Source organism: Lissotriton vulgaris, chromosome 4_1 (assembly GCF_964263255.1).
Source record: "Lissotriton vulgaris chromosome 4_1, aLisVul1.2, whole genome shotgun sequence".
NCBI classification, from domain to species: Eukaryota; Metazoa; Chordata; class Amphibia; order Caudata; family Salamandridae; genus Lissotriton; species Lissotriton vulgaris.
Window position 1 is genome coordinate 165,626,611 of NC_141691.1, and position 10,301 is coordinate 165,636,911.

Consider the following 10,301-nt stretch of genomic DNA (forward strand, 5'->3'; position numbering starts at 1 on the left):
ACTCTGCAAATAATGAATTAACAGTCTAATTAATTGTGAGCTCTTATGCCTGCGGTGTAGGCAGGAGGCAGCGGTTAGCAAGAGCCCACAGCCATGAGTAGAGCTGCACCGTATTGGTAATTTAGTGTGTGTGCAGACAGCGATGATAAGTGGTGCACAGAGTTAGTGGCACCTTAAGCAGCAAGGTTCTGTGGAGCCTGCAATGATGTGTAGTCCGAGCAGGACGCACTAGTAGCAAGCTCTTTAAAATCAAGTTTTCTTATAAATACTGGTTATCCATTTACGGGAATAAGTTGCAGTAGATCTCAAAAACGATGATATGTTTTCTTCAAAATAAGACATCTGACTCAATACAGTCATGTGGCAATTAATTATGGTGCAATGAGTTAGTAGTAGGTTTGGCACTGAGCGTGTACGTAACCTGGGATGATGCGTGGTCCGGGCAGGCCGCACTAGGAGCAATGGTTTTTGCTTAGTAAATTCTGCCTTAATAAGGTCACCGGGAGGTGACTTGTGGTGCAGTGAGTTAGTGGTACCTGAAGAACTCAGCGTGTGCGCACCCTGCGATGATTCGTGGTTCGGTGGGTCGCACTGGTACAATCTCCCATGCCTACTGGAATGCGTCATGTGCAATCGCCATTCCACCTGAATCGTGAGCCCTCCCAATGTAGATTGAAGGCAGTAGTCATCACAAACATCAAGAAATTCATTTTGTCATATCTTTTAACAAAATCTGAGGACATAAAGTACAATTATCTCTACCTTAAATAAATCAAGGCTAAATTTCATGATGTCCGTAGTATAGATTCAAAGCTGAATTGAAGTTGTGAACCCTGCTGTCCGCACTGTAGATCAAAGACATACTGAGCACAGATATGGACGAATGATTTTTGTTTCTTATTTTAACAAAAGCTGAACACATACAGTACAATTGTCTCTGCATTAAATACATCAAGGGTGAATTCCCTACTGTCCTCAGTGTAGATGCAAAGTTGAATCAAGTTGTGAACCCTGCTGTCCGCAGTGTAGATCAAAGGCAGTACTCGGCACAAACATCGATGAATGCTTTTTTGTCACAGTTAACAAAATCTGAGGACACAGTACAATTGTCTCTGCCTTAAATAAATTGAGAATGAATGTAATGTTGTCTGTAGTGCTGATGTGCTTCTGGTATCAAGTAGTGATCTGTTGATCGCAGTGTACATTTGAAGGCAGTACTCAGTACAGACATTGAGTAAGGTTTTTTGTTGCATCATTTAACAAAATCATCTCTGCCTTACATAAATCAAGACTAACTTCAATGCTGTCGCAGTGTAGATGCAAAGCTGAATTCAAGTTGTGAACCCTGCTGTCCGTTGTGTAGATCGAAGGCAGTAGTTGACACAGACACAGAGGAATGCTTTATTGTCACATACTTTAATAAAATCTGAGGACTTAGTATAATTGTCTGTACCTTAAATAAATAATTTCTGAATTCAATGTTGTCTGTAGTGCTTATCCGCAACTGGTATCAAGTTGTAAACTCTACTGACCGCACTGTAGATCAAAGGTAGCAGTCAGCAAAGATATCGACGATTAATTTTTGTCACTTATTTTAACAAAGTCTGAGGACATAGAGTACAATTGTCTCTGCCTTACATAAATCAAGGCTAACTTCAATGCTGTCCATAGTGTAGATCCAAAGCTGAATTTAAGTTGTGAACCCTGCTGTCCGCACTGTAGATCGAAGGCAGTAGTCGATACAAACATACGTCTGCGGTGGTGTGGTGCTGAGTTCGCAATGGGCCTGTATCGAGGAGGCACGTGGTCATGGCGGCAGTCACGTGGCAGGGTGAGGACCTTCGCTGTGGTGGAGTCTCTTCTCTTTTCAGAAGTAAACCACGCCCAAGGCGTAGCCTAATTATTTATAGTCTTACGCTGACGTTGCGTACGTTGGACCAGCCCACTCTGCTTCTGCTTCAAAGGGGAGGGAACACAGCTACATGACCAAAATATTCCCCAGTGTCTGAGATAATATGGTTGCATCCACTATGCAGTACACTACACTTATCAATGGTATATCTACACACAGAAAAGTTTTTGGTTTGTATAGTGAATTGTGTATAGCATTTCACCGGTAGTCTTGGCGTTGTGTACATTATTGTTGATGTGAGAGTTCTTTCCCATATACATAATTGGTTGCCACATCTCTGAACATTGAGCTAGTGTGCTGTTGAGGGGATATATTATTTTGGGAAGGTTTGTTGTCCTGTTTTGCGCTGCCTGTGAAGTAGAAGGGGAGGGGTTGGGAGGGGTGGTTGTAGTGGTGGTGGCGCTGGGTATTGTGATTTTGTTTGTTGTCGGAAGTGTATAATTAGAACCTCTATCACATATTGCTCTTTAAATATGGGTGTGAGTTGGATGTAATTCACGCAGTACATAGTCGACGTCCTTACATTAGTTAAATGTTGATGTTGATTTGTTAGTGGTAAGTGGAACTATTGCCTGTTTTTTTAGGTGCATTGCAGATTTGGTTTCTTGTTGAAAATATGAGGAAGTGGTCAGCATTATAACCCCTTCGACGCTGATGACGAGCTGGGCTCGTCATGGCGTAGCCTCCTCGCACGCTCATGACGAGCCCAGCTCGTCACGCAAAGTGCGATTTAGAAAAACTCAGCGCAGGAGCGGAATTCCGCTAGCGCGTATGGAGTTAATAAGGAATTGTCATTTAAAAAACCTTTGAAATTCACTGAAAAAACCATAGGTTTCAGGCAGGTTTTAGTTAGGAATTATCTTTTAAAAAACCTATGAAATTCACTGAAAAAACCATAGGTTTCAGGCAGGTTATAGTTAGGAATTATCATTCAAAAAACCTTAGAAAGTCATTGAAAAAACCATAGGTTTCAGGGGTGTTATAGTTAGCTGGACATTTCACTCATACAAAACCATTGAAATTCCTCCGTTATAGTTAGTTGTACTAACTGTAACTCTCGCGCCCGCAATCCACTGGTGAGGATGTCACATGTTACATCATTCATGACATGGTCAGTGACATCACTGATGACATCACTGATGACATCTCAAATGACATCACTGATGACATCATCCACTTGACAATCAAACACACCTCATCATACACTAGTATACCCTTTCATCACTCACTGAAAAATACAGAGTATCATATTTGAATCCATTGACACACCAATACAAGTATCTAAAAACCCACTCAGTGATTTCTATATCTACACACACATCTAATCAATTACCTATAGATTCACTCATACATGCTGTCAATAATCAACAGAACACTATCAAATATAGTTATACACCTATATTGATATTACACACCAGCACACATCCTATTCACTTATGCAGTCATCCTACTCACTTTTTGAAATAATGTATCATAGTTACATTTACTCAGCTACACACTTATACTAATAGCACTTCATTTATTCATATAGATAGTAACTGATACTTAGTGTTGAACATTGAAGTTGTGACTCCTCAGGCTCCGCCGATTAGGCGCGGAGTCCATACCTCCCCTCAACGCTGCGGCCACATTCCACGGCCACCTTGCAGGCGGGGCGGAGGGGGTGCGGCGCAGGCAGCTGACGCGAGCGGAGTCATTACAAAAAGACACGGTGATGACTACGCACAGCGGACGCGGACAGCGGGCGCACCTCTGGCGCGCCAAAGGTAAGCCAATCTGTGCCCGTCCGTGGCAGGACGGGGCTAAGGGCCACATTCCCTGCTAGTTCCCCTACAGTCGCGAACAAGGCGAACCCCCTAGTCTACACTTCTGTTGAACTTCTTGAAATCCGGAGGATTACCTCCAGTCGGGGGAGGGCTGCCAATCTGCTCTAATAAGTTTCCGGCATTCTTGGAAGGAGCAGTAGCGTGTTGCTGCTGCTCCTTTCAAGGCAACTTACTTTTAGGTAACACTGCCCTCAGATCCTCTCCAAGAACCATCACGGAGGAGGCACACACGTTTTATCTTGTGTAATGTCAGATCTCTCGCCAGACATCAGTTTGAAATATGGGACATGCTAAACTCGTACTCCCCTGAGATATGTTTCATGACTGAAACATGGCTGAACCCCACTAACCACCCAACTATCAAAATTGCCATCCCGGAAAACTACAAACTGATACATCTTGATAGGAAGGGAAAACGGGGGTGGTATAGCTATTGCCTTCAAACAGCACATTAACATTGCATGGTCCAACTCATTAATGGAGGAAGATCTGGAAATCAGCATTTTTAAAGCAACGTTCTCAGCCTCAGAGTGCTGGACGGGAGCATTAGTCTATCGGCCTCCTGGACCAAAAACCGATTTCTCCGACTCACTTGTAGATCTGATAGCCACGCATACCCTGGCAGTAACCAAGTTTGTGGTTCTCGGCGACTTTAACTATCATGGGGAACTCAACTCTTTACCAGAGGTTAACAAACTTCTCTCAGATATGGAACAGTTGGGCCTCCACCAAAGAATACAAGGACCTACACATAATGGCGGCCACACTCTCGACTTGGTGTTCACCAATATCGAAGATCTTAAATTCTATCCCCCACAGCCCCTTGTCTGACCATCGGATGATCAAGTTTGTCTCCCCCCTGCCCGCCCATGGTCCCAGCGGCCAGCTCGCTGGCAAGTGCTCTACGGTACAGAGGCAGTGGGACAAACTTACCCCTCAAGCTTTTGAGGAAATCTACCGGTCTACTGCACCGTTAGAAGATCAGGATGTGGACAATATGCTGACCGAATTTAACGAGGGGCTGAGGAAAGTGTTGGATGTTATCATCCCTATAAAACTTAAACCCAGACTCACTCCCAGGCGAAACTCAGCTAAATGGTTTACCCCAGAACTGAGCCAGGAAAAGTCTGCATGTAAACAATTAGAAAAACAATGGCGCCACAACAAAACAGCACAATCAAAATATTTATATAAAGGAGCACTGGTAAAATACCATCGAAACCTTAAGGTTGCACGCTGCGTGTTCATTGCAAATCAAATTGAGCACTCCAAGAACTCTGCTAAGGCCCTATTTGACGTAGTAAAACACTTTGCGAAACCTATGGCGTGTAAACAACCTGCTATCGAGACGAAGGACCTCTGTGACTCACTGGCAGAGTTCTTTCATGTGAAAATTGAAAAAATCTATGCGAATTTTTCCATAAACAATCCGTCTAGCCCCTCTGACATCGTTAATCCAGACGACGATAGCATAGGGTCCGAGTGCTCTCTTGATCACTTTGGCCCTATTACCCTACTTGAGACCCAAATGGCGTTAACATCTGCCAAATCAGGGTCACCGGCGGATCTTTGCCCACCAAAAATTATGGCGCTCCTCTCCCACATTCTAGCTCCCACAGTACAAAAGATTTTTAATCTTTCTATCAGGGAAGGGGCAATCCCAGCGCCTTGGAAAGAAGCCTTTGTGCGCCCCATCTTAAAATAAACTACGGCCAACCCGTCAGAGCTGGGCAATTACCGCCCCATTTCTCTGCTCCCCCTTCTGGGTAAAATTTTGGAAAGCCTGATAAATAGGCAACTGAATAACTACTTGGAGTCTAATGACATTCTGGACTCCTCACAGTCCGGCTTCCGCCGAGGCTTCAGCACTGAGACGGCTTTACTATCTGTGACTGATTCATTGAGAACAACAGTGGATGCTGGTGGTTCAGCTGTCCTGATTTTGCTTGACTTCTCCGCAGCCTTTGATACCATCTCCCATTCCAGGCTTGCGGAGAGGCTAAGCGCCTGTGGCATTCAGGGTATGGCTCTCAAATGGCTTCGAAACTTCCTGGCAAATCGCTCCCAAACGGTTATACTGGGCCCCCACCAATCAGAAAGAACATCACTGGACAAGGGCGTCCCCCAGGGCTCCTGCCTTAGCCCCACGCTCTTTAATATCTATATGGCTCCTTTGGCTAAGGTGGTGGAAGTCCTGGGGTTTGAAATAATATTGTACGCTGACGATACCCAACTGCTATTTAACATCGGCAAACACCCTGAGGCTGATAGACTCTGCTTTATGAGGAGAATCTCCGCAATTGCTACGTGGATGACCAACAACTGTTTACAGTTAAATCCTAGCAAGACAGAAGTCATGCTTCTAGGGAAGGCCTCAGCAGTCTGGTCAAAGGATTGGTGGCCGTTACAACTCGGCCCACCCCCAATCCCCAAGCCATGTGTTAACAACTTGGGCATAAAATTAAATCAGTCTTTATCGATGCAAGATCATGCGGCCGCCACATCGGGGGCATGTTATTACAGATTAAGACTACTGCGGAAGATCTTACCGTTTATCCCCAAGGAACAACGCCTTGCTAGCCGAGGTGGGAACCACAGCTCTGAAAAAACTACAGGTGATTCAGAATACGGCAGCTAGGCTGGTTCTGAATATGCCTGCTGGCACTCCCTCACAGCCGCTGCTTTGACAGCTACATTGGCTCCCGATTAAACAGAGAGCCTTCTTCAAAATCTGCTGCCTCACTTTCTGTGCGCTTCAGGGTCAGGGGTCAGTGTATCTCCAGAGTAAATTGGTAAAATATGCTCCAACGGGCCTCTTAAGATCCTGTACGCAGTAGCTGCTTCTTGTGCCCCGTATCAGACTCCATTGATCCGGTGGCATGGCATTCTCTTATGTTGCCCCCAAATATTGGAATAGTCTTCCACTACCCCTACCAGAAATCCCCTCCTACCTCATCTTCAGAAAACAGCTAAAGGCATTTCTGTACTAAATCCGCCGCCGCTCTCCGGCAGCTCTCCTTCGGAGCTGACTTAGGGTAAAGCGCCAAGATGCCCCCAGGTGATTCGAGCGCTATATAAAAAAGAACAACATAACATAACATAACATAACAGTGTGTTATGAAATCACTATTACAAGTATACAGTTATCTATACAGTCACTGATGCAATTAATTAGTTTTATGTATAGTTGCTTATATACGACTGTCATATACACTGCCTTTTAATTTTTCTACTTTGTTGGACATGTACCATTGAGAAATATAATTGCTCATCACCACACCCATAAAGAAATTCACTCACCCAAACAACTATGATAACATGTAGTCTTAACGTCATATACCTACTGAATTAATTATTAACATAACTTTGGGCAGTCACAGATCCCCCACCGAACTACACACAGATTCACTCTCCCATACAAATAATCAGTTAACTAACCAATAACTAATATAGACTTTCACGTAGCTAGTAACTAACTGGTGCAGCAGTTAACACAACAACTGACAAAATAATACAGATATTCACACCGTTTAGTCACAATCCAATATATTTAGTGAGACACTATACATTTTTCAAATTAGTCACGTAAACAGTCAATCACACTGCTACTAAATCCTCCCTCAAGATAGGAATATATTTATTCACTGATTCTTAAATGCAGATTGCTATTTATATAATAATACATATTTAAATATCATATTTAAATATCAAACCAAACCACATTCACTGGATGATGTCATCAGTGATGGTATCAGTGATGTCATTTGAGATGTCATCAGATGTCATCAGAGAGGTCACTGACCATGTCTTGAATGATGTAATATGTGACATCATCATCAGTGGATTGCAGACGCGAGAGTTACAGTTAGTACAACTAACTATAACGGAGGAATTTCAATGGTTTTGCCGCAAACATGCACCTACCGTTGCCGTGAGGGGAATGGCTGCCCTTATCGTTACCGCCACTGCACTCCTGGACACTCTCTCCGCAGTGAGGGGAACAGCTGGCCTCAACACCCATACGCCCACACGCCGCTGTGCCACAGGGAAGCTGGTGACTACATCTCCCATCAGGCATTGAGCGGTGCGATCAGAGGGCGTCACCAGAAGGTGCAGAGGATGTTGAAAACAGAGCGGCCCTCCCGCAGCGTGGGGCGCCGCAAACAAGCACCTACCTTTGCCGTGGGGGGAACGGCTGCCCTTATCGTTACCGCCACCGCACTCCTGGACACTCTCTCCACCGTAAAGGGGAACGGCTGGCCTCAACGCCCATACGCCCACACGCTGCTCTGCAACAGGAAAGCTGGTGACTACATCTTTTATGGCATTTAAGCCGAAATAAAGAAATTTGAATGAATGGTGACTACATCTCCAAGCAGGCATTGAGCGACGCGATCAGAGGGCGCCAGCAGAAGGCGCCAGAGGATGTTAAAAACAGCGCAGCCCTCCCGCAGCACGGGACGCGCGCGGGCCAAGGGTGGGCCCATCCGCGCCCATCAGCGACCGACTGAGAGCGGACCGGGCCTACCCTCTTACAGAGAGGCTTCACCATGGGTAAGCGAAAAGACCTTTGCTCTGCAGATTCTACTATCTCTAAGGCAAAGATCCCACGCAATTGTGCCTCCATTATTTCCTACCTGACTACCGCTGTAGGGGCTATTTCTAAAGAGATTCAGGATGTGGAGGCTCAGTTGGGTCTGGGGGAGGGGTCTGATGGAGCAATTATCATTCCCACAGATGATGTCCTATGCCCAAACCCGGTCTCCAGTCATAGTCCAGACCTGGCTGCCAACAGTGACAGTGTTTCCACATCCTGTCCGAAAGCTCAAGCAAAGGAGAAAGGGAGCTTGGATGCTGCGAGCTGTGGGACTGTAGCACCTGGTAAAAAAATTAGGAAAAAAAGCCTGAAACCAGGCAATACTACCACACAGAGGCCATCAACACGTAAGGGTGGTACTACTCAAAGGCCATCGACGGAGGAGACACGCCTTGATGTGACTAATGTGGACCTGGACCTGGCTATTTCACATATTAATTTTCTTATTAGTTCCCTAAAGGAGGATTTATTTAAATATGTTCAATCTGGTCTAGACAGCGTGTTGGATAGGTTAACCAAAATCGAATCTAAACTTGATGGCCTCAGTGTAGGAGGGGGTCAGGTACATAGTGCAAACAGCCTAAGTGTTGCTGGAGGGAGTGGGAGCTCTCATATGCTTTGCGCTGGGGCTCGAGATGTTGAGGCTAGGGTACCTACCTTGGTTTCTCCAGGGGCTCTTAGTAAATATAACGCAAGCAATGGCCCAACGAGAGGGATTGCTAAAGGGCCAGTTAGTTCCAGTCAACAGAAGCCTAGTATACCACCTAGGCCAGAGGCGAAACCAAAAGTCCTTAAAGTTGAACAGGTAGGGTTTGATTTGCCACCAGAAGCTACCCCCTTAGTAGCGGTCTTAGTAGGGGTACCCCTGTTAAAGGTAACTGCGTTGAGACCACGGAGGAGCTTATCCGCAAAGTTAGGTTTTGGTGTAGCAGGGTTTCTGAGGGGGGCCTAAGGGCATCTACACACATCATAATGGCTAGGCGGGTTGGTTGGGTGGGAAGTTGCCCGAAAACGGAAGATGGAGATTGTATAGTGATCAACTTTGACCGGACGGATGTGGCAGGGTGGCTTCTCCATGGGAGCACCTATCGGGGAGCGGGAGGGATTATTGCTCTACCTCTGGGCTTTTTCTATCCCCCTGTCATAGGTACTCGGGGCAGAGATAGCCAGGGGCCACAACGTAATAGGTTAAGAAATAGGCCATTTAGACCAGCTCCCTTCAGTTCCCCAGGGTTGGCACTGTTGATCGTACCCAAGACCACTATACAGGGATCATCCCTATAGATGAAAGGTTTTGTGAAAGCAGGTTCACGACATTTAATAGATTTGACCCATTAAGTGAGCTGGATAATAATGACGGACTAGATTTTTGTCCGGAAGGGGGAAACGAAGGTGGAGTAAATAATTTGGTTTGTCTGAATAACTTTATTTAGGGGGTCGAGAGTAATGTGAGTTTTTGCGCAAAGATATTGAGCTAGAACATAGCGGGACTGAAAAACAAATCAGATGATGTCAGGTGGAAAGTTTTTTTTGGATTGATTTTGACATCATCGGGTTGCAGGAAACTTGGGATATTAATAATCTTTTCTGGTTGGATGGTTACACCACCTATTCGGTACCAGCGAAAGCATCCCCAATAGGCAGGGCAAAGGGTGGACTATTGACACTGATCTCCCTGAAAATTGCAGGGATCCATTGTAAATGGAAACTGGCTCGCCTAATTGCCTGGCCGTACAGATTACTCTTACTAATGTGCGAACCCTGCTTATTGTCAATTTTTATAATGCATTTGTTAAGGTTTCTACAAATGAACATTTGGTCAGTCTGTATCATTTTCTTGAACTGTATAGTGAGAAACAAACAACTTCTTATTCGGTTATTGTTTTAGGTGATTTTAATGTACATTGCTGTAACCAAAATTGTTATGTTTGGGATAGTCTAGGTCCTATTGACCAATCAGAAATAC